The sequence below is a fragment of the Erpetoichthys calabaricus genome, chromosome 9 (assembly GCF_900747795.2).
Source record: "Erpetoichthys calabaricus chromosome 9, fErpCal1.3, whole genome shotgun sequence".
Lineage (NCBI taxonomy): Eukaryota > Metazoa > Chordata > Cladistia > Polypteriformes > Polypteridae > Erpetoichthys > Erpetoichthys calabaricus.
In genome coordinates, this window is record NC_041402.2 from 185,292,116 (window position 1) to 185,314,830 (window position 22,715).

The window sequence follows — 22,715 nt, forward strand, 5'->3', positions numbered from 1 at the left end:
TACGTTCTTTCTGCCGCCAGCGGCTCCTCGAAGCTGGGATTGTAATCCACGGAGAGCCCGGTGCAATGTCGTCCGGAATGTTGTGGACGCGGAGAAACTCTGATGTCGAGCAACTCTCGCTCCGTTAGCCGATAGATAAAATATCCTGCCGGCTATACGTGTATTTATCCAGGCAGGGTGGAAAAACCAAATTCTGAGTCAGAGAGCACACAGCCGCAGCGTCAAAGCGCGCCGCCATTGTTGTAAAGCAGGAACATTCAACTTGAGTTTTTGTTAGAGTTTGTGAAAAAATACGTTCTGAAGTTCTACTGTATGTATCGTAAATGCTACAGTTTGGAATTTGGCATATTCTACAGTTGGAGATGCAGTCACAATTTTTAACTATTCTGGAGTCAGCAGCTTCCAACTCAAAACCCCCAAAAGGATTCCACCATGCTAGTTTCATCATTCATTTAATGTATTTATACAAATTTTTACAGTTTTTGTATACAGCACCGAGATCATACGTAGAAGTGAACTTAATAACTGAACTGAAATGACATAATAGACTGAAATCTTGTAAAAGAATCTTAAAATGCCTAACTTTCTAAAAATAATTAAACTTCACAACCAGCATGTTGTGATACTTTTAAAATCTTGCACATACACACTCAGATAACCCGCAATCAAAAACACAAAAAACTATAACCTTTAAAATGCAGTCAAAGAGAACAAGAATATCTTCTGTGTACACAAAGAAAGCTCAGTTGTAAATATGACTTGGGTCTGCATTTCTCAAATTTCAAAGATTAACGGAGGCTGTCCTAACAACTAAGGGGTTGAGTGAAGGTGGGAAGGGTTACGCAATATTTAAAATGTGGTCTGCTGAACAAATGTTCACTCTAACTCATGGATCACCATTATAAAGATCACACTGAGTTATTTTATGTTATTACCTCACAAATAAAACCTCAACTATTGACTTTCTAGGTTTAAGGCAGCTTTGGTCAATAAATATTAATGTGTTCCAAACTTAACACTGGCAGTATGAATATCATATTGTACCACATGCAAATAAACACTGATGACAATGACCATACAAACCTATACGACTATCTGTTGCAAAAAACAATATAAGATTATCCCAACTATGTACAACATCTGAAACATGGAAAGATTAAAAAAAAAAAATCTTATGATGTTAGAACATGGAACAAGTAACTTTGATTAGTGTGATTGAAACAAAAGTACACTGGACTAAAATCACAAGTGTTTTAAACAAAGAGTAAACAGGAGAATGAGAGGAAAAGGCAGAACTCTCAAATGAGAGATAAGCAGGACAAAGGTCTCATGACCCAGACAATGGGCAGTATCACAAGTAAATGTCCCTTTGGCCTTAGTGTTTTCACAGGGTTATTGTTTTACAACACTGAATCACAACATGTTTAATTACACTTCTTTGATAGGGACCATCACCTTAAATGTCAATATAAATACAAATCTCTACAAATGTATCTAAATTTGTTAGTGGAGTTCATCTACTAAAAACCAAACACCACGACAACAACAAACATCAATAAGTAGCCGAATTATAAAGTCCCTAAAGAAGCTTCACATTGAACCATCCAAGGCAAACAAGCCATCAAAAAGGGAGAAATGTCTAAAAATTTGTAAATATGGATTTTAGCACTAGACCACACTTAAACGGATACATTTCAAATCCTCTGTAACCTTCCCCCTAATTCATTTTGGCAAACAGTGCACACTGAAATAAGATCTCCGATCACCAAAAACAGTGTGTAAATTTGAAAAACCTGGGGCTTTGTGATGAATAATGGTCATGTGATTAGGTCCTCGTGATCTCTCATCTTCATTGTGGGGACTGACCTTTCCTGGCTTCTTTGCACCAGCTTATAGATGCTGTACCTTGAATCATTCATTGCTGCATTTATTTTAACAGAAGTCCTGGTGTACATTTTCCAAGGCTTTGGCAACATTACATTTTATCCTAGCCTTTAAAAGCAGTTGCATCACATTGTTCGACTTCATGAAGAGTAGCTTTTCTCCCCCCCTCGTTCTTTCTGCATTTTGCTTTACATCAGATTTGTCAGGATCCTTGACTGAAACACTGCACATGACCAAAAGAGACTTCCACATTTTTTGGTGTGTCAATGGGGTGATAAAACTTTTAGAAGGCGATGCAAGTGTGCCATGTTGCATGCAGGATTGACTGATTCAGCACCCAATGCTCCTGGCATAGGCCATAGCCTCTTGTTCATCTGAACTACACTTAGTGGGAAAATGGACAGGATGGATAGATAACACAATAATTAGCCTAAAACATTTCATTTTTTCTGGAAAATGTAAAGACTTAACTTTTAATATTATTGGGGCAACAAAATAAAGGCTATAGAACAACCTACCACATTGGTTATTTATGAACCAACTGGTGTCCATTAAATTACAAAAATGATTATGTTTGAAACTATACTTCAAGCTATTATGCTTAAAAGGGGAAAACATCAGATACATTGCATGCACACAACCACTTCTGACATTCAGTCTGTACATATCCAACAAAGAGTGTCAGTTGGACTACCACAAGCTATAATTACAATTTTATCATGCCTTATACAAGCGTTTAGGAACTACGTATTAAGAGGGACAGAATGCCATTTTTACCATTAGATATTGAATTTAGCTGTTTTCTTCAGAGAAGACAAATCATTTAATCCAGTACGATCGTCCCTTAACACCGCATCCCACAAACAACCCCTCAGGGGTTGGAATTGTATTTTGTTTACCTAGAAGAATCCCCTTTCACACAAGCAGTCATAATTGTGCATGTATCACTGACAATCTTCACATTACCAATTTATATTAGAAAACATTTCTGGACGGGAGTATGTCATGTTAAATTTCCATTGTACCGGTCTCTAAAGTATTGAACCTAAAGTGAACTCCGTATTTCAAGCCTCTCTACCAAACTAATTTTAAAATGTACCATTTGTGCTATTAATGTTTTCTTAACTTTGCTATACTGACAACTCAGTCCATGTTTATTGAAAATCCAACATTTAATTTTCTAATTTGTTTTTGGCATCTATATGAAATGGATATTTCAATGAGATTGCATTACATCTAACATTTTCTGTACATTATGCCCCCAACACATACCCACCAAAAATAACTTCAAGGACCTTACAGGGACTAGGGCCGCACTTTACTGTTAGAACTGCTTTAGTCCTTCTGGAAATGCTGTCATAACATGTTTTGAACTGCGTGTTATGAGATAGTGCACAATTGTTTAGCAGCAGCAACTAACAGCATTTTAAGGGATAAAGGAGGTAGAAATCTTCTCCACACTCTGTACTCTTGTACTTTCCATAAAGGCCTCGATGTTCAGATCTGGCGAGTGGTGAGGGCGCTGACAGCAGAGGGGTTCATTGTGGTGTTCATGAAACCACTCTTGAATTGGCTTAACAATGTGTATAGGGGGCAATATTTTTCTGGCATAGAAGAACATTATGAGGGAACAGTGTTTGCATCATAATGGCTCCGCAAAATGGCCTAGCACTTGTTGGCAATTTTACAACCCATGCCGAGAAAAATCACGTCTTAACAATAGAATTACCGGAGCCTGTGAAAAAACTCGTAGATCCGGCCCACCTTAAATCCGTTCGCACCTCTCCGTCAGCACACACTACGCACACTAAGGAGATGCTTTCGGATGAGCTGCTATCTTTTTGCTGCTACTGCAGGCGAGCTGCGTGTTCCGCTTGTCGCGTGTCGTTTAAGCACTGGGAGTACATGAAGTGCGTCTGCCAAAAGCATTCCAACAACTGGTAGGTTAGATGTCTGTGAACTTGTTTTAAATGTTTCGCTGTCTTGTCTCACGTGACATTAAAATGTCTCTCGCAGGACGTCAAATTGTCTTCCGATGAGATCACGTCTTATCTCCCTCCTAAGATTCTTTTATAACAGAGAGACAACACTACTAGCTTATCACGGCTATAATATAAATCAAGTATATCATTTCTCCATTTACACATTCTCAGTACAAGCTAAGCACTTTTCTCATGAGCTACAAAACAGGGCCTTCATCAGCTGCAAATATCCAAAAAGAAATTAGAAAATTTCAGCTGCATGTATTAGAGAATGGTAGGGAAATGCATAAGCTGAAAGTATAATTTACAGGGTATATGCTAAAAATACCTAAATGAATTAAGGCAGCAAAAGGTGCAAGGTGCTATGCACTGCTGCTGCTACTCTCTATTATTTCATGATGGGTTAATATCTAACTTTTTTTCTTGAAAGCCATTATATCAGACAACCTTCGGAGCTTTACTCCAAATCAAATCACCCAGCCTTGTTCCTGCTCTAGCAGAGACACTTGTTTAACAATGTGGTGTTTTTACAGTGATTCATTTAAATAAAGGGAAACTAGGATTAAAATATACGCCCCTACCCACCCTGAAAACTCCCTCATTCATCCAAGATACTGAAAGTTAAAACAGGTAACTCAAACAGCCAATTGATAACACTGCATTTCTGAAGCAGGCAAGGAAACATGCACATTTACTTCTGATGTCACTAATTGCATAAAATGATAACAGTAGCCAATAATTTCAACTTTTTAGATGAGCCATAGGCAGAATCACAAAGATGGTAGACCTGGATAACTACCTGGAGGGAAGCTAGGTTAGAGATTAGGAAAATTAATCAACCATAATTTATAAATAAAGCCTATTATCTGTGTGGTGCATGACACCGTTTCACCTATTAGAGGAGTAATCAATGTCTGCTATAGTCCCACAAACTGTTTTCAACTCTAGCATTCCTAAGTTGAACATGCCCAATTATTTGTTTTTCTCTTGCAAAATCAAATGCAACAGACACAAAAATTGGGTAGGCCAACATCAACCACCCAATCAACTAGGAAACATGGAACTGAGCACTGGAGCAGACTATATAATTTGTAACAAAAATCAAGAGACAAATGTTTTGTAAAAAAAAACCTACACTATGTATACTAGTACATAAACATAAGCGATACTACCCATAGCTCTACAACAATAGTAAAGCTATGACAAACAAAGCTACAATAAATGGGTGGCACTAATCTGCTGAATTTTAGGATTTTGTCAGGGAAAGATATGGGTGTCAGCAGAGATGGAGGAACTTGCATTGCTACCACTTGCAGGTTAAAAGAATTTATACTGGAACTGTAGGTACAAGCTAGGTGTGCTACACATGACTGGTGAATTTAAGGAGGACAGATATCAAGCGGAATAGTCCCCAAAGCTATGCTGTTGGTGGTAGTGGCTTATGTAGTTTCACAGTAGCTTCCATAAAATTCAGTCAGCAAATCTATTCTGTTCCTTAAAATCGCAGAAGTTACAATAATTTTAAAAAAGGAAAGCAACTCAACTTAAGTAGCACACAAGCCATAAATGAACATGTACTGAGAATTTCCAATACACTAAAAATAACCTCACAGCTGCTTTATCTACAAAATTTCTTTGCCACTCTTCTTTAAAGCTCCAAAAAAAAAAAAAAAAAGACCTACCATGCACCAGATGCAACAAACAATTTTAACTTGAAATTTGGGGGAGTTTTAAAATACATTGGGTGGTACACTTTGAAAAGGTTTATATTTAAGGAACCAGAAACAGAATTAGCAATTGGGGTTTTCAAGGTGCTACGGCTGTGCTGGGATCCAAATGGTGGTAATCTTCTATCTTCTAGGGCGGAGTGGTGGCTCTGAGGCTAGGGATCTGCACTGGCAATCAGAAGGTTGCTGGTTCGAATCCCATAAAATGCCAATAGGAACTCTGCTCTGTTGGGCCCTTGAGCAAGGCCCTTAACCTGCAATTGCTAAGCGCTTTGAGTAGTGAGAAAAGCGCTATATAAATGCAAAGAATTATTACTATTCTTTATGCACCAAATAATGTGTATGAAATAATTCTGACCTGTTGTGTTTTGCACAGGTCCTCTCACTACCCAAGAAAATCCATGCTGACAATTAATGGAGTGATTCTAATGAAGTAGGACCACACAAAATATTGAACAACAATGAAATGTTAATTTATTTCTTTGGTATACAATAATACTTTAGTACTATGCATATTTTCAGCGTATTACACATATTTTCAACATTTGTTTGTTTCAAGGTGGAACCAAAAACATCAAGTACCTGATAAAACTTTTCAGAAGCAAGAGAGGTTTTGTTTCCGTCTTTCTCTTCTTCCATATTGTTGTAGACCTTTAAACTACCACCTCTTTAAAGTCGTGTGAAAAACTTCATACACCTAATGAAACATTTTTTCTCTTAACATATGTGGGCATATAAAGATCTTCATTTAAACAGTATCATAGAAAAAAGATGATACTGTATTACACTTTGTAGTCCACTGTGTAAAGTACACATAAATTCCAATTTCAAGTAAGGAAAAAATTACTCCCTCAAACACCTAAAATTAGAATCAGCTGCAAAAGACAAACAACATTAGGCAGGATCTTGTCTGAACAGGTCTTATTTAAAGGTTAGATATTCAGCTTGGTTTTGTCAATGCTGCTAAAGTGTGTGCAATCACCATACCAAGATCAAAAGAGCTCTACGTGGCCTACAGGAAGGTGGCTATAGATGACTAAGAGCCTGTGAAAGGATCTAAAAAGATCTCCAAACAACTGAAAATCACACAAGTCCAGAAGATCACCTAAACGTGGAGAAGACTTTAAACAATTACCAATTTGTCCAGGCTAAGCCACTCCAGCAAGTTCAGCCTGAGTGTCCAACATAATGTGCTGAGGGCCTCCAGGTAGCTATTGCCAAGCTGATGTCAAAGTGCATAAGACTACCATTACAAAGAGGCTTTACAAATTAGATGAACATGGGAGGTGCGCTAGGAGGAAACAGAAAGAACATCAGGGCAATGAACACATAAGACCAGGGGCTCATGAATAAGGGCATGCATAGAATTTACAGTAAAATTTGGCATACAGACAAAAATGGAAATGTGCATATGCAAAAAAAAAAAAAAAAAACAATGTATTAATCTGTACATACGCCAAGTTCTACACACTTCACCTTTACAAATCCCAACAAACGTAAAATGTAATGCACGTGCACACGCCCACAAACCCAAACAAACTCCTCCCAGAATTTCGCATATTTTAATATGCAAATCAATATAAATATCACCTTCTGTTCAGCATTTGGTTAAAAAACAATGGAAAAGGTATGTGGAAAAAGAAAAATTTGAGTGATTGCGAAGTGGAGTCAAGGAAATAAGTACTATTTGTTGGCAGTGGTATAAGCAACAAAAGCGTGGCAGCGACACTCGTAAGTTCAACTTCAGAAAGTCGTACAGTGCCAGAAAGAAAAAAAAAACAGGTGGTCAGATATCACAATCGAAATGTGAGTTGCAGCCCACAGTCTGTTTATTCTGTTTCAGACAATATTACAAAAGCTGACCCCCCATGCAATGCTCAGGCAGTGATGGTGCTGCTATGTCAAGAACATCTTTAGGAGCTGGTTGCAAACACACCTCTGCTTCAGAAACTGCTGGGAGGCCATCTGGCTGTGTGCTGACAAGACTGTTCAGGAGTCACACAATACAATAGTGGATGCTGTAAGAGATATGGCCAATGAATATAAGGACTGTACTATGTGATATTGACCACAAATTAAAATGAACTGGTTTAAAAAAATGCATCCGATTACCTGTTTTTCATTCTGCTAATTACATTCAAAAGAAGTTGTAATGCTCTCCGACTTGGATTATCTGGTGGGTCAGGGTCATCACAGCGCATCACTTCAGGTACATGCTTGCACACAGCGACATACTTAATGGGCACAATAAAGAAGCAAATTACTAGACTGGAAATGTTTTCTATTTACATAAGCAAATTCATTCTCTGGTGCATTTATAGAGTAGAGACAGCACAAATTGCCACAACGGACCGATTATCTGCTCTTTACCCTTGAGGTAACTGGCTATCCTTAAAATGACTGCTTGCCTTTTACCATGCTAGTTCAAAAAAGCACCTGCAACTATACAGAGCAGCCATTTTTATAGGTTCGCCAGCTATGTATGATGTAATGCCAGCTCATTCTTTTGGTGATTCAAGCCTAGCTAATGTAACTTGTCCAGTGCTATTGCAATGGGAATGTACATGCAGCCAACCACTTACATTTGGAAAACCGGACGTTGCTGCGAATTACACTTTGATGTTTTGAAGTTTAATCATAGTATAGGGAAATCTTATATAATTGGATGACAAGCGTATAATACCATACTACACAGCTGGCACGGCACGACTCTGATGTTTGTAACATACTCGATCGGCCATTATCTTCACGCTGAAAAGCTCCTGTGGCTAAAAACCAGAGACTGGACAGAACTTACACAGGATCAGGTAGAGCACAATTCCTGAAAGCCTGCCTCTGCAAAGCCGGCACCAGTTCAGCACACAGCTCCAAGAGGATAGCTCTTGGAAATCAAAATCGACTTAGAAGCCAGTCATCACCATTTCTAAATACGCGCCCTCTTCTAATTCTTCCATTTGCGATGTCTTCTAACAGCGCTAAAGCAGCTATGGTAGTTGGAATAATTTGGCCATTACCTGCGACATTATATTGTTACAGAATGACTACAACAAAAATTAATTACATTTGTAAATGATATGCAAATCATTTTGGTGTATTTGATAAATCCCACATCACTGATGCAAATATGAAAAAGGAAGGTAAATGACAGAAACAGTAGCACTGCAAAACTGAGCAGAAATGTGCATATGCAACGTAGGTGACTACTGTGAAAATGTGCGTAGCTTTACGCCAAGTTTAGTTTTAATACATCTCAAAGTGTACGAAGAAACGGGGGTACGTAACATTTTTGTGTGTTTGCAGAGTTTATACACAAGGCACTAGGACTTCTGGAACAATGCGCTCTGGACAAACAATATAAAAAGTTTATTTGGCCATAGTTCCAGAACATATGTTTTGAGAAAACTAAAGATAATATTTGAATAGAAGAATCTGACACCAATTGAAAAGCATGGCGCAGTAAACAATACAGTTTAGGACTACTTTGTTGCATCAGAGCCTTGACAGCTCACCATCATTGAATCTACCGAGAATTCACCATACCAGCAGGTGCTTGAGGATTTGCCACCTCTGGGTTGCAAGTTGCTGTTAAAAAAAAAAAAAAAAAAAAGGCATTGGGTTGTGGAAAGTCTCCCTTGAATCACCTAGAGGGACAAACCACTCAAACACTATGAAGATTGTACTCAAGTCACTGTCAAGTACCATTCCTCCAGTTGATCGCAACTGAATGACCAAGGGGGCCCAATCGGCTCAAATGACCAAATCTGAATCACCAAAGTCATGAAAAAACTAAGGTGGTAAAAAGTGGGTCACAATACTTAAAAGGTTAAGAAACACTGCCCTAAACGTAAATCCACCAGGGAATCGCTTATACAAATAATAATAATAAAAAAAAAAAAAAAAAAACAAATTCTGGAATGGCCAAGTCAAAGCCCAGTTCAGAATGCTGTTGGAGAATTTGAAAAATGCTATACATGCATTAAATCCCCAAACATCGCTTAGCTGAATCCTGAATGGAGGAGTGGGGAAAACCTTCTCCACGTCAGAGACGGATACAGTTAGGAATTGTTGATTTGCTGTAACAGCCAAAGCTGGACTTTTTCCATACATGAATAGTCTGTTCATTTTTCACTGAATAAATTGCTGATAAGTCAAACTTTCATTGCCCCCCATTACATCATCTTTATCTAATGATATGGTTTAAATGAACAAATCTTGGTGTGTCCAACATTTGTTAAAATTGAAAAATAAAACTTACAGGTTGTTCTTAATTTATAACAATTGTAAATAGTTTTAAACTGAGCATTAATACAAGTTATTTTATACTGAGTAAATAATATGAATGTGCTTGACATCTATGATTGAGTTTTATTCATCAGTCTACTCAATCAAATTCAGTGAAGAATCTGAGACTCGGGTATGTGCAGGGCTGGCTTTTATGTGCAAATATGCTTAATTTACAAATGTTTCATGAATGAGACGCAAAGTGTTCAAAAACTGTGCATATAAATATTCAATATACATTCAAATGCATCAGATTTTTAGGGGTAAATTAATCCATATAATACCACAAATTTAATAGAACAAATTCCCAAGAGAATGTAGACAAACGCATAAAATGCAAATTTCTATTCATTAAAACAGCCCCAGGTGGTGGTGGGGCTTAATAACTCCTTTGGTGCAAGAATCAATAACACATACTGGCTAACCAAACACTGCATATTTATATATATATATAAAAAAAAAAAACCCTCACTGACGAGATTTTTATCACCATAGTTACATTGAGAGAGAAAGGACAGACCTTGTCAGTTTCGCCCACTTCAACACTTCCAATTGGTACTAGTTTATTGGAAATGTAATTTTTCCATGACTGCATCACATAAAGGCCATAACTTATTCAAATGCAGCACAAGGTCAGATCAAAAAAGGGGGTATGATTTTTTTTTTTTTTAATATGCACACATCTATTTCAAAAACCAACATAACTAGAGCAAAACTTCAATCCAATTAAGCTGTAGTGTGCATTGTATACCAAATAGCACAAAAGAATTCCAACATACGAAAATGATTCTTCCAGAAATTCAAACTTGTGTATTAAATGTATTATTTCCAATATCTTAAAAAAAAAATTCTACCTTTCCACAACTTCATAACACTAAAATTCTGCTTACTAAAAAGAATTTTCAAGACATGTAAAATCTAACACACAAAATTCCTTTTAACACTTCATAATTAAAACAAAAATTCACTATATTAAAAACTTTCTTTAATCTAAAAATGGTTATGAGAATCCCACATTCCATTTATTTTCTTCCCATTCAATATGAGGCTTTCAATGTGGTTCAGCATCAAGGTCTAGGAGGTTTAAAACCACAAAGTTATCAAGAAAAGGTGCAACTGTCAAAATGTTTAATGGTCCACTATACATTATTTCACCACTAGATCTACTATACTTTTATGTATACTAATAACTTAGGGCCAGCCCAGATCAGCTTAAATTGGAAATACATTTTCTAGAATCGTATTTGCTCTGTATAAGGATGCCTGAAAAATTCTAGTCCATTCGTATGGAAGAAACAAGTATTTTTTTTATATTTTTTTCACCAATACTAAACTGTTTTTTTTTCTGTCCAAAGTACAGGTGTAACGCATTTGAGCGATCAACATAAAGCTGTGTGAATGCGGACAATTTAAGAAATTACAAATGTATAGTTAGAAGGAACATTCCTGCCTCCTTTTCTCTTCACTTTGTACACCTCTGACTATAAATTGAACACCTGATCACATCACTTGCAGAAATTCTCAGATGATTCACACATATGGGGTATATTGATAAGGGGGATGAGACAGGAGTCAGGAAGTGAACTTTGTTTCTTGGTGTAGAAAGAATTGTATGCAACTTAACATCAGCAAAACCAAAGAACTGGTCATTGACTTTCACTGCACCAAACTGCCTCAATGTCCAGTCACTAATCAGGGAGTGGACATATAGGTAGTGTACTCCTAGAAGTATTTGGGGTCCACATCAATGACAGGTTAGACTGGGTCTCAAAACACAGTAGAACTACATAAAGGGCAGAGCAGGCTATTTTCCTTAGTAGACTGAGTTCCTTTAATATGGGTAGTGACATGCTTCACATCTTCTTCAGCTCTGTGATGGCCAGTGTAATGTGCTGGGCCGGTAACATCACTTAACTTCAAGAGAGGCCCACCAAATCAACATGCTAATTAAAGGGAAAGGCTCAGTTATTGAACACCCTCTCAACTCTCTGATGGTAGTAGCAAAGGAGAGAATGAAAACAAAACCAAGCACTAATGCCGAGGACTTTCAGCCAAAAAAAAAAAACAAAAAAAAAAAAACCATCATTCAGCTGGGTCAAACACTACTGTTGCTCCTTCATACCAATGGCAATCCGCCTGCACAAGGCAACTGTGACTGCAAGCCAGATGTTTCTCTTTTCATTCTTTTTTTAATCATTCTAATGTGTATGTGCTATTGTATGTGTGCATACAGGTGCTGGTCATAAAAATTAGAATATCATGACAAAGTTGATTTATTTCAGTAATTACATTCAAAAAGTGAAACTTGTACATTAGATTCATTCATTACACACAGACTGATGTATTTCAAATGTTTATTTCTTTTAATGTTGATGATTATAACTGACAACTAATGAAAGTCCCAAATTCAGTATCTCGGAAAATTAGAATATCAATTAAGACCAATGCAAAAAAAGGATTTTTAGAAATGTTGGCCAACTGAAAGGTATGAACATGAAAAGTATGAGCATGTACAGCACTCAATTTTAGTTGGGGCTCCTTTGGCCTGGATTACTGCAGCAATGCGGCGTGGCATGGAGTCGATCAGTCTGTGGCACTGCTCAAGTGTTATGAGAGCCCATGTTGCTCTGATAGTGGCCTTCAGCTCTACTGAATTGTTGGGTCTGGCGTATTGCATCTTCCTCTTCACAATACCCCATAGATTTTCTAAGGGGTTAAGGTCAGGCGAGTTTGCTGGCCAATCAAGAACAGGGATACCATGGTCCTTAAACCAGGTACTGGTTGCTTTGGCACTGTGTGCAGGTGCCAGGTCCTATTGGAAAATTAAATCATGCTTCCTGCTGCTAACGAACTTTATGGAGATGCAGAAGTACTCTAAAACTTCCTGGTAGACGGCTGTACTGACCCTGGACCTCAGAAAACACAATGGACCAGCACATGACATGGCACCCCAAACCATCACTGACTGTGGAAATTTACACTGGACATCACGCAACGTGGATTCTGTGCCTCTCCTCTCTTCCTCCAGACTCTGGGACCTTGATTTCCAAAAGAAATGCAAAATTTACTTTCATCAGAGAACATAACTTTGGACCACTCAGCAGCAGTCCAAAGGCGAGACGCTTCTGACGCTGTCTCTTGTTCAAGAGTGGCTTGACACAAGGAATGCGACAGCTGAAACCCATGTCTTGCATACGTCTGTGCGTGGTGGTTCTTGAAGCACTGATTCCAGCTGCAGTCCACTCTTTGTGAATCTCCCCCACATTTTTGAATGGGTTTTGTTTCACAATCCTCTCCAGGGTGCGGTTATCCCTATTGCTTGTACACTTTTTTCTACCACATCTTGTCCTTCCCCTCTCTATTAATGTGCTTGGACACAGAGCTCTGTGAACAGCCAGCCTCTTTAGCAATGACCTTTTGTGTCTTGCCCTCCTTGTGCAAGGTGTCAATGGTCGTCTTTTGGACAACTGTCAAGTCAGCAGTCTTCCCCATGATTGTGCAGCCTACAGAACTAGACAGAGACCATTTAAAGGCTTTTGCAGGTGTTTTGAGTTAATTAGCTGATTAGAGAGTGGCACCAGGTGTGTTCAATATTGAACCTTTTCACAATATTCTAATTTTCCGAGATACTGAATTTGGGACTTTCATTAGTTGTCAGTTATAATCATCAACATTAAAAGAAATAAACATTTGAAATACATCAGTCTGTGTGTAATGAATGGATGTAATATACAAGTTTCACTTTTTGAATGGAATTACTGAAATAAATCAACTTTGTCATGATATTCTAATTGTATGACCAGCACCTGTATACAGTATATATCCATACCTATTTATAATGATAATGTTTCTGGAGAAAAAAATTCCCCTAAGGGAAAAAAAGGTTTTATCAGAAATATGATGTACTTGATACACTCAGATTCTGCACACTAGGTTTAAACCCACCACCCTATTATCTACATGGAGTTTAACTGTTTTCTCCGAGTACTCTGGTTTTCCTTCTACATTCCAACGCCTTGCAGGTTTGGTTAAATGGTCCCAATGTTATGAGTGTGTGTGTGTGTGTGTGTGTGTGTGTGTGAGTAGACCCTGTGATGGACTGATACACTGTATAGGTCATTTTCCTGCATTGTGCCCAGTATTGCCAGGACAGGCTGTTGCTCCCTGCTCCTCTGAACTTGACTAAGTGGGTATATGAATAGCTAAGAGTAGTATTAGTAAACATATTTGCTCTGAGACTATCATGAACGGTTGCCAAAAAACAAAACATTTTTTTTAAATAAAAGACCACAAAGAATGTAAAGATGAATTGTGATATTAGAAGGAAAGACATCCCACATACACTGCCTGGCCAAAAAAAAAAAAAGGTTACACACTAATATTTCGTTGGACCGCCTTTAGCTTTGATTACGGCACGTGCCATTTGCTGTGGCATTGTTTCGATAAAGCTTCTGCAATGTCACAAGATTTAGTTCCATCCAGTGTTGCATTAATTTTTCACCAAGATCTTGCATTGATGATGGTAGAGTCTGACCACTGCGCAAAGCCTTCTCCAGCACATCCCAAAGATTCTCAATGGTGTTAAAGGTCTGGACTCTGTGGTGGCCAATCCATGTGTGAAAATGATGTCTCATACTCCCTGAACCACTCTTTCACAATTTGAGCCCGATGAATCCTGGCATTGTCATCCTGGAATATGTCCGTGCCATCAGGGAAGAAAAAATCCATTGATGGAATAACCTGGTCATTCAGTATATTCAGGTAGACAGCTGACCTCATTCTTGGAGCACATACTGTTGCTGAACATAGACCTGAGTTCTACTGTTGTTTTTCTTCGATTTGATTTCACCAAACGTTTAAGTGATCGCCGATCACGATCATTCAGGATTTTTTTCCGGCCACATTTCTTCCTCGAAGACAATGGGTCCCCACTATCCTTCCAGTTTTTAATAATGCGTTGGACAGTTCTTAACCCAATTTTAGTAGTTTCTGCAATCTCCTCAGATGTTTTCTCTGCTTGATACATGCCAATGATTTGACCCTTCTCAAACAGACTAACATCTTTTCCATGACCACGAGATGTGTCTTTCGACATGGTTGTTTAAGAAATGAGAAGCAACTCATTGCATCAGTTGGGGTTAAATAACTTGTTGCCAGCTGAAAGATAATCACCCATGCAGTAATTATCCAATAGGTGGCTTGTACCTATTTGCTTAGTTAAATCCAGGTGGCGACTTTTTTTTTTGGCCAGGCAGTGTATAACGAAACATAAAACAAATTCACAAACGCCCACTTCCTGAATTGTGTATTGATTTTAGCTCAATATACATACTCTGTTCTGTTTATTTGCCTTCACTTTAACAAAGTTTAGTAGTGTTTCTTCCAAAGTGCATTTAAAACACAGCACATCATGTGCCATCCTAATCTTCAGCTCATACTGCGCACTTTCAACTATTGCAACTGCAATAGAAGACAACACCCTATGCATGATTGCTTGAAGAATGTTAAACAACAAAAAACCCAAGTAACAAACAGGTGCAATTATTAAACAGTGATTAAAAAAAGATGCAGAATATTTTAATATTCAACAACAAGCAAGGGAGACTGCTTAAAAATCCAAACTAACAGGAATAAATTTGTGTGGGACACCCACTATCCTGTAATGAATTTCAAGCTCTGTTCAATTAAGATCACTGTAATTCTCCTTTCTCAAACAAAAGTGTTTTGGTACTACTTTTGCACACTTAAGACACCTTGCTATTCCTGTAAAAAACTACAAATCAAGTAAAATGCCACCTTTTCCTTGCCAGACATTATGCAGACAAATTGGCACTCCAAAGTAGTACAAAGTACTGTTCAGATGTATTTTAACAGTTAACTATGCTCCAGTATAATGGTAAGGCACATATATTTTATACACATACACAGGCCTCCAAATAAAGTTGCAAACTTTAAAGAGGTGCTATACATTAACAAAGACCTCCAACAATGTATTTCTAAAGCACATTTTCATACGAACAGAGCAGCTCAAAATCCAAGGCTAAAACGTTTTGCCTCATTAAAAAATAAAATAGAACTTATGGTTAAACATTTTGTAGCCAAGGGTGACAATTTCAAGCATTCAAAAATCACAGTCATCACAGACCGAGTACTGAGCTGCCACAGGCGGCCTTCTAGTGCTAAATGCATGTGGAAAAATCAAGAAAAAGTTACATCATCATTTTTTCCCAAATACATTGATTTATTGCATAGGAAAATGACAATCCTTACAAAGGAGGGACATTACCCAACCAGAAACCAATGTTAGTTATCCATTCTGACATCGCCCAGTTTATCAAAATACACTTCAAAAAAAAAAACAAAAAAAAAAAACTTTTGCTATGCCGATCAACTTACCATTTATTTCTCTGGAATGTAGAAATGAACTGTAGAACATTGGTGGCTGAACAAAACACAGGCAGTGATGACACAAAATATGGCGCCACTCTACACCTAATTAGCAGGTAGCAGTGTCAAGTGGACGGCTCATTAAATATAAAATGGACTCCCTTCATAAAGGCTTGATCAAGATAGAAATATTGTAATTTGAAACAGGCAAACAGCAGACCCAAATGAATAAGCGAGAATACAAAGATGTTTGCAACTGTAATTTGTTACTAGTCAGCAAGAAAGCGGTTCCAAGCTCCATGTGACATCCAGCAAGTCCTCAAAACATATCCATCTTCAAAATCCCAATGCATGTCACTCCCTTCACTGGTCGCAGAGAGGTCTACAGCTATGTCTGGTGGTTAACAGGGTTCAATATTTCTTTGCCTCAGACTCGCATTAAAAAATAAATACATTTGCTGTATTTCTCGAACATAAAAAAATGCCTGCAAAACAATTAAGCCAGACTTGACAGGCTAGTTTAATTACATGAATGTTAAGTTGATAGCTTTACATACATTTTCACATTTCTTTCACACATGGCGAATGAAGAAATTTTGAAATAACTGTAGTACAGTGTTAAAGTATTCTTGGGTAGTGGTTAAGCTTTAGACTTCAAACCCTGCAACTGGAGGCTCAAATCCTACTATTGCCAGCCAATGTGTTACAAGTAGCAAGTCTCTTCACAATTATTGTGCTCCAGTTGGAAAAACAAAAGAAACTGAACCAATTATTTTTCAAAAGTTGTAAGTTAAGGCAATAAAGGCAACATACAAACAATAGTAATAGAATAATAGCTCTTGACCATGAAAATGGCAAACTGCTTTAGAGAGTTTCTTGTCTCTGCTATGCCAACACATGTACTCAATACTGAAATATTATTACCAGTAAAATACTGGATAGCTGTTTGAGAGTGGCTGTCATGTGTAAATATATTTCTCTTGTTAAAGACTGAAAAATGCAATCTTAACTGTTCAGCAGGACTACATTCTGATTCTACTGCCCTAATAAATTCCATTTTAGGTGTTAAGTGCTTTTCCAATATTTGTCCACATGATGTTTAAAGGTAAGTGAAAAATGCATTTAAGCTGGTATTAAAATAGCATGTCAGTCAGTACTGAAGGGTTCATTTTGTAATAAGCATACTGAAGAAACATGCCATAACAAAACACACTTATTGTTGTCTCCCCCCACCAGTAAATATTACGAATTCACAATTATGCTGGATTACATCTGCAAAATGAGGATAATAGGGATGCTCAAGTCCTCATATTGGTTTTCTTTTCAACCAATAACATATCCTTCAAATCTGGTTTACTACAGTTACCTTATTTACTGTTCTCTAACAATTATATTTTAGCTTCTTTTTAAGCAGCAGTAGCATGGGAAGTTTAAGCGACCTACTGAGGGTAACACGGAAGGGCAGGTCAAAGGAAATAAACTAACAGCCTCAGGGATAGAGTTTATTATGACTTATTATTTGTTTGATATATTTAACCTAAGGTGACAAAATTTAAGATATATTTGGTTGTATTGTTTTCTCAAATGGAGTACAGGCAGGTGAAGTGACTTACTCTTGGTCACACATGACCTTTAAGTTTTTTGGGTTGGTTCTTGCCACAAACAAAAAATAAAATTCAGAAGGTGTATAAGCAGGAATGTCAAGCTCTGTTCCTTGAAGACAGCAGCAACCACAGGTTTTCGTTCCAAACACTTTCTTCATTATTAACTGATTACTAATGCTAATGGCGCATACTATTCCGCCTTTATTTTAACGAACTTCTATTTTAATTGTTCCATTTCTTCTTTAACGAGCTTTCAAACAAAGTGATGCAAAATGAGCCAAAAAATGATCAGCTAACTTAGATCCCATGTCCACCTGCATCTTTCAATGAATATCAGTCTCAATAAAATATGAAAATAAAATGAAGGTCTGAGAAATACTGATCTGCTCTGGTCCAGTAAATATTTAGATAATTGTCTCAGTAAAAAGACAGTTTTGGAAATGACTGGTGTGACAGAATGAGAACACAAACACCAGAGTTTAAAATAAAAAAATAAAAATAAATAAATAATAAAAAAAAAAGTGTTAGGTTATATTGTAAAAACTAACAAATAGAAATCAAAGGACATTATGCTTGACTACAGTGAGATTATATATATAGTGACTACTAGTGAGTGATTATATATAGTGACTACTAGTGAGTGATTATATATAGTGACTACTAGTGAGACCGCATCTGAGGTGTTGCATGCAGTTTTGATTACCACATTACAAAAAAGAGCAGCACATGAAGCCGTGTAGAGTGGATCAACCAAATGTATCCCAGGAAATGATCAACTTTGTTAGCCTTTAGCACAGCAGACTACATGGGGACCTAATTCAGGTTTTTAAAATTCTTAGGAGTTGATAAAACAGGTCCAAGGAATTCCTTTGACTTAACTGTGAACAACATACTGAAGGACACCAGTGGAAATTAATGGGAATACATTTAGGACTTCTTTACACAAAGATCAGTGAGAATCTGGAGCAATGGAGTTGAAGCAGAAACATTAATCTTTTAAGAAGGATCTGGATGATATATTGGGACAGGATGGGATACTGGGAAGGCTGAGTTAATAGCTAAACAAGCTCGATGGACTGAATGGTATCCTCTCTTTTCAAATTACTTATGCTCAATCTTATGTACATAAAAAATGTGTTTCAATAAAAGCTAAATGGAAAATTGGCTGGGGTGAAAATGGTGGCCATCATGAACTGTTTGAAACCTCTGAATTAGCTGGTCACCTGTCGGCTTACTTTGTATTACTTCATTGTGTGATGCTGGTTAAGGAAAGAAATAATAAAAACAATCATAATTAAGGCATCAAGCATTATGTTAAATTAGCAGCAGTAACTGGTCACCATTAAGAGAATGGCTAGAACGTAAACCTACTGCCGCTGCAACACTTCAGAAACGGAGTTTGACACCCATGGAATAGGGTTACAGTTTAAGAAAGCTCAAGGTTTTTATTTAGTCATATTCACTCAAGAAAATATAACAAATGTCATTTTTGGGTGTATCTCATAACATACAGACAGAAAAAAAAAAAAAACAATACAAGTTAAAACTTACTCAGAAATTCCATAATATTTACATCATTTGAAAAACTAATTTGTTAAGTACTTGCAGCAGTCTGATAGTATGTATTAATTAAAAAGAATTACATGATACAAATAAAACCTCCAAACTTCTGGATTTTTTATCATCAGATATTTCCTTATTAAAAAGTCATGACATTTCTTCCTTTTTAGTCTTCCTGGTGTACACATATTTTCCAGATAGATACACACCCACATATATACTAGCTTTCTATTTAATGAAATTCTGTAAGAAGCCAAATTTCCCCTGGGGACAGATAAAGATCTGTTCATCAATCAATATCTGGGCCGATATGTAGGGGTTCTTCAAGCAACTGTCCTCCCAATTTATTGAAGTTCGGTAATGCATGTAATGTGTGTGTCACCAGTTGAGATAAATTCCATTACTATTATTTTTTCTTTAAACACTGCACTCCAGCTCATACTTAATATACCATCTACTTCAGCCCCAATAACTTCACCTGCATGTTTGGTAATCTGCTGAAGCCATTTTAAATTGTGGTTGACCAGATTACATGTTCAATGGTTTGATCATTTCTTTTCACAGCTAAATATATCTAAAACAAGGGATATGGTTGTAAATCTCTGGTGCTCCCCTCCTTCCACAGTCTCAACTTTAATTAAAGAGGAGATAGATAGATAGATAGATAGATAGATAGATAGATAGATAGATAGATAGATAGATAGATAGATAGATAGATAGAAGATGGTAGAGCACTACGAATATCAAAGGGCAATCCTCTTTTTTAGGAAATGCAACAGTTTTAGGTGGAAAAAACCATAGTGCTTTTTTCACAAGTCCTTTACTGAAACTGCTTTTATAGGTATTTGAACAACCTCAGCATTAGGAATATAAACCATCTTAACGACACTGCAAAAACTAGCAATAAAATTATTGGTTTGCTGTACCACAAACAGGTTAGAAAAAATCCCAATTTGATTCTGTCAGAAAGTAGCCATCCTGATTTCTCTAAATTTCAGCTGTAGCCATCAGGCTGCAGATTTTGGTTTCTGACGGTTAGAGAGAAAGTTTTAAGAACTATTTTAGTTCCAAAGCCAATTCTGTTGTATGGATGCTGCCAAATTTTGATTTATTTTCTGCACCGTTGAAGGCAATTATTCATCTTTGCACTCATCTGGAGTGTGTGTGTACTTAATAAAATATAAGCCGTGTAGCAATGTCTTTTGTACTTCCCTGCAATTTCCCCTCTGGAACAGTATTCAAGTCTACCTATCGGTCTAAACCAGGCAATGAAGCTGAAAGTGATGATAGACTGAATAACACTGCCCACCGTAAATGGGTTGGAGATAACTGAGGAAGAGTATGCACAGATTGCATTTAAAGTACTGTATGTCTTTGTATTTATACTACAATTAAGATTCCTTTAGGAACTTCTAACTGATATTAGCCATTAGGTTTTGCAATCTTTGAATCGTGTGTAGCTTGTATGATGTCTTTCTAAACGCTTCACTTGTGATCAATTTCGTTCCCTTACCCTGTAACACTTGCTCCCCAAACAGCTACCGAGAATAATTTTACTTGATTATGTTGACCTTCTTTGTAACTCTAATCGGATATATTTGCTAACCAAATGAATGCAGAAGTAGGCGAGTACCCGGGTATTTATAATCAGTCACTATTTCTACCTGCTCCCCCTGAACTAATGATAGGCGAACATAGTAATCTTTGCCTCTTAAATTCAAATTATTTGCATTTAATGTTTAAATATTAAAGGCTGCACAAATCTCCTGCTTCTGCAGACAGTCCCTAATGTCAATCTACGCGATTGTGTTACCAAATCGGAAAGGGATGCCCACCGAGCTGCAGGCATTTCTGAAGCATAAAAATGTAAACAGATTACGCAAGACGTGCGCAGATCGTCTGGTAACAAAAGGCCTGAATATCAAAAACGCCACAAAAAATGCAGTTAAAAAACGAACGATGGGATTAACCTGGCGAATTTAAAGTTAAGCACAGTGTGCGAGATACAAGCTGGAAAATTGCTCGGCTAGATTTGGGGACAATAAGGGGGAAAAACGCCCACCCCTGTCCTCCACCAGCAGCCCAACCCAGTCCATCACAACACAGAAATAATGGCAGGAAAAGGGGGAGGGGGCACGCGTTTATTAATTCAGCATAAACAAGAGGAAACTCACTTTGATAAATGCACCAAAAAAGTGTATGCCCAGCACGGACACAAAACACCCCGAGTCTCCTAGGCATCTGGGGCAAACACGGTGGGTGTGGGGGTCAAAAAAAGTACAAATACGAACTAGGATATGAACCGACATCGCAACAGCCACGAAAGGAAATCAAAATCCGCTAAATAAATCACAAGAAAACTAAAAAAGCGATCAAGGCCGACACTTCTTGAACGCAAACCTCGAGTTGCACGGACGAAAGGCAAACCCAAACCGAAAAGCGTCCTCAACTAGCAGGCCCTTCGGGGGTTGGGGGTTACATATTTATTTATATATATATATATTTTTTTAATAATGACGTTTCGCTGACCTTTACCATTCACAAACACATTTTACACTAATACCCACAATAAAAAATAAACACAAAACAAAACACAAACCACCCACCTTCCAGCTCTGTCGATAAGAAGAGCTTTGCTGCCTCTAACTCTGCACACGACGAAATCTTGACAAAAATAAACAGGGAGTCACGAAAACGCGAGAGTCGCGCCGTTTGCTCGTTGTGTTTTGGAAGTGCAGAAGATTAAAAATGGCCGCCACTCGAAACAAAAGCAAGAACACCAAGAAACAGGGAGCTACGACTCCATCTAGCCGCTACAGCGCTCCACAGACGGCACCATCGGCGTCCCTCTTACCTGGGACAAGTCCGTAGCCAAGCCAAAATTCTTCTTTTCCAATTAATTCGCGTGGATGTGCAAAACGTTAAGAGGATGGACGTGGATTGTAATCGCTACGCTTTTCTGGTTTATCCTGGTTTTCTATATCAGGACCTTCCCGGCCTGACGATCCCAGTGACTCGCTTGAGCCTAACAATCCGCAACTCGCTAGTCGTACGTTTAAATATCACAGCGCCACCTAGCGTCGCCGCCGAGCGAGAATCTTCTCACATCCCATTACGTGCCCGCGCGTTCATTCTTTTCTCACAGTCCCGTCTCAACATGCCCGCGCATGCATTCCTTTCTCACAGCTCTGTCTCAAGCGTGTCCGCGCACCTGACAGAATGCCTGCAAACCTGAGCGCTCAACAGAACCCTCGGTGACTCGGGATACACGGCACAAGGCGCACAGTTTA

The 22,715-nt window shown here is 37.8% G+C and overlaps 1 protein-coding gene across 7 annotated transcripts in view; it reads right to left on the reverse strand.

Annotated features, from left to right (window-relative positions):
• The window catches only part of prrc2b (proline-rich coiled-coil 2B), a 78,974-nt gene extending 56,522 nt beyond the window's left edge, over nucleotides 1–22,452 (reverse strand). For 2 of the 7 annotated variants that reach the window (XM_051932173.1, XM_051932172.1), the window contains exon 1: nucleotides 22,280–22,452. The gene's annotated coding sequence lies outside the window, so the exon portion shown is untranslated. Of the gene's footprint in view, nucleotides 1–22,031; nucleotides 22,166–22,279 lie in introns of those variants that run through there. The other 5 variants (XM_051932169.1, XM_051932166.1, XM_051932170.1 and 2 more) reach the window with 3 other exon arrangements.
• Between the last annotated feature and the right edge of the window lie 263 nt (nucleotides 22,453–22,715).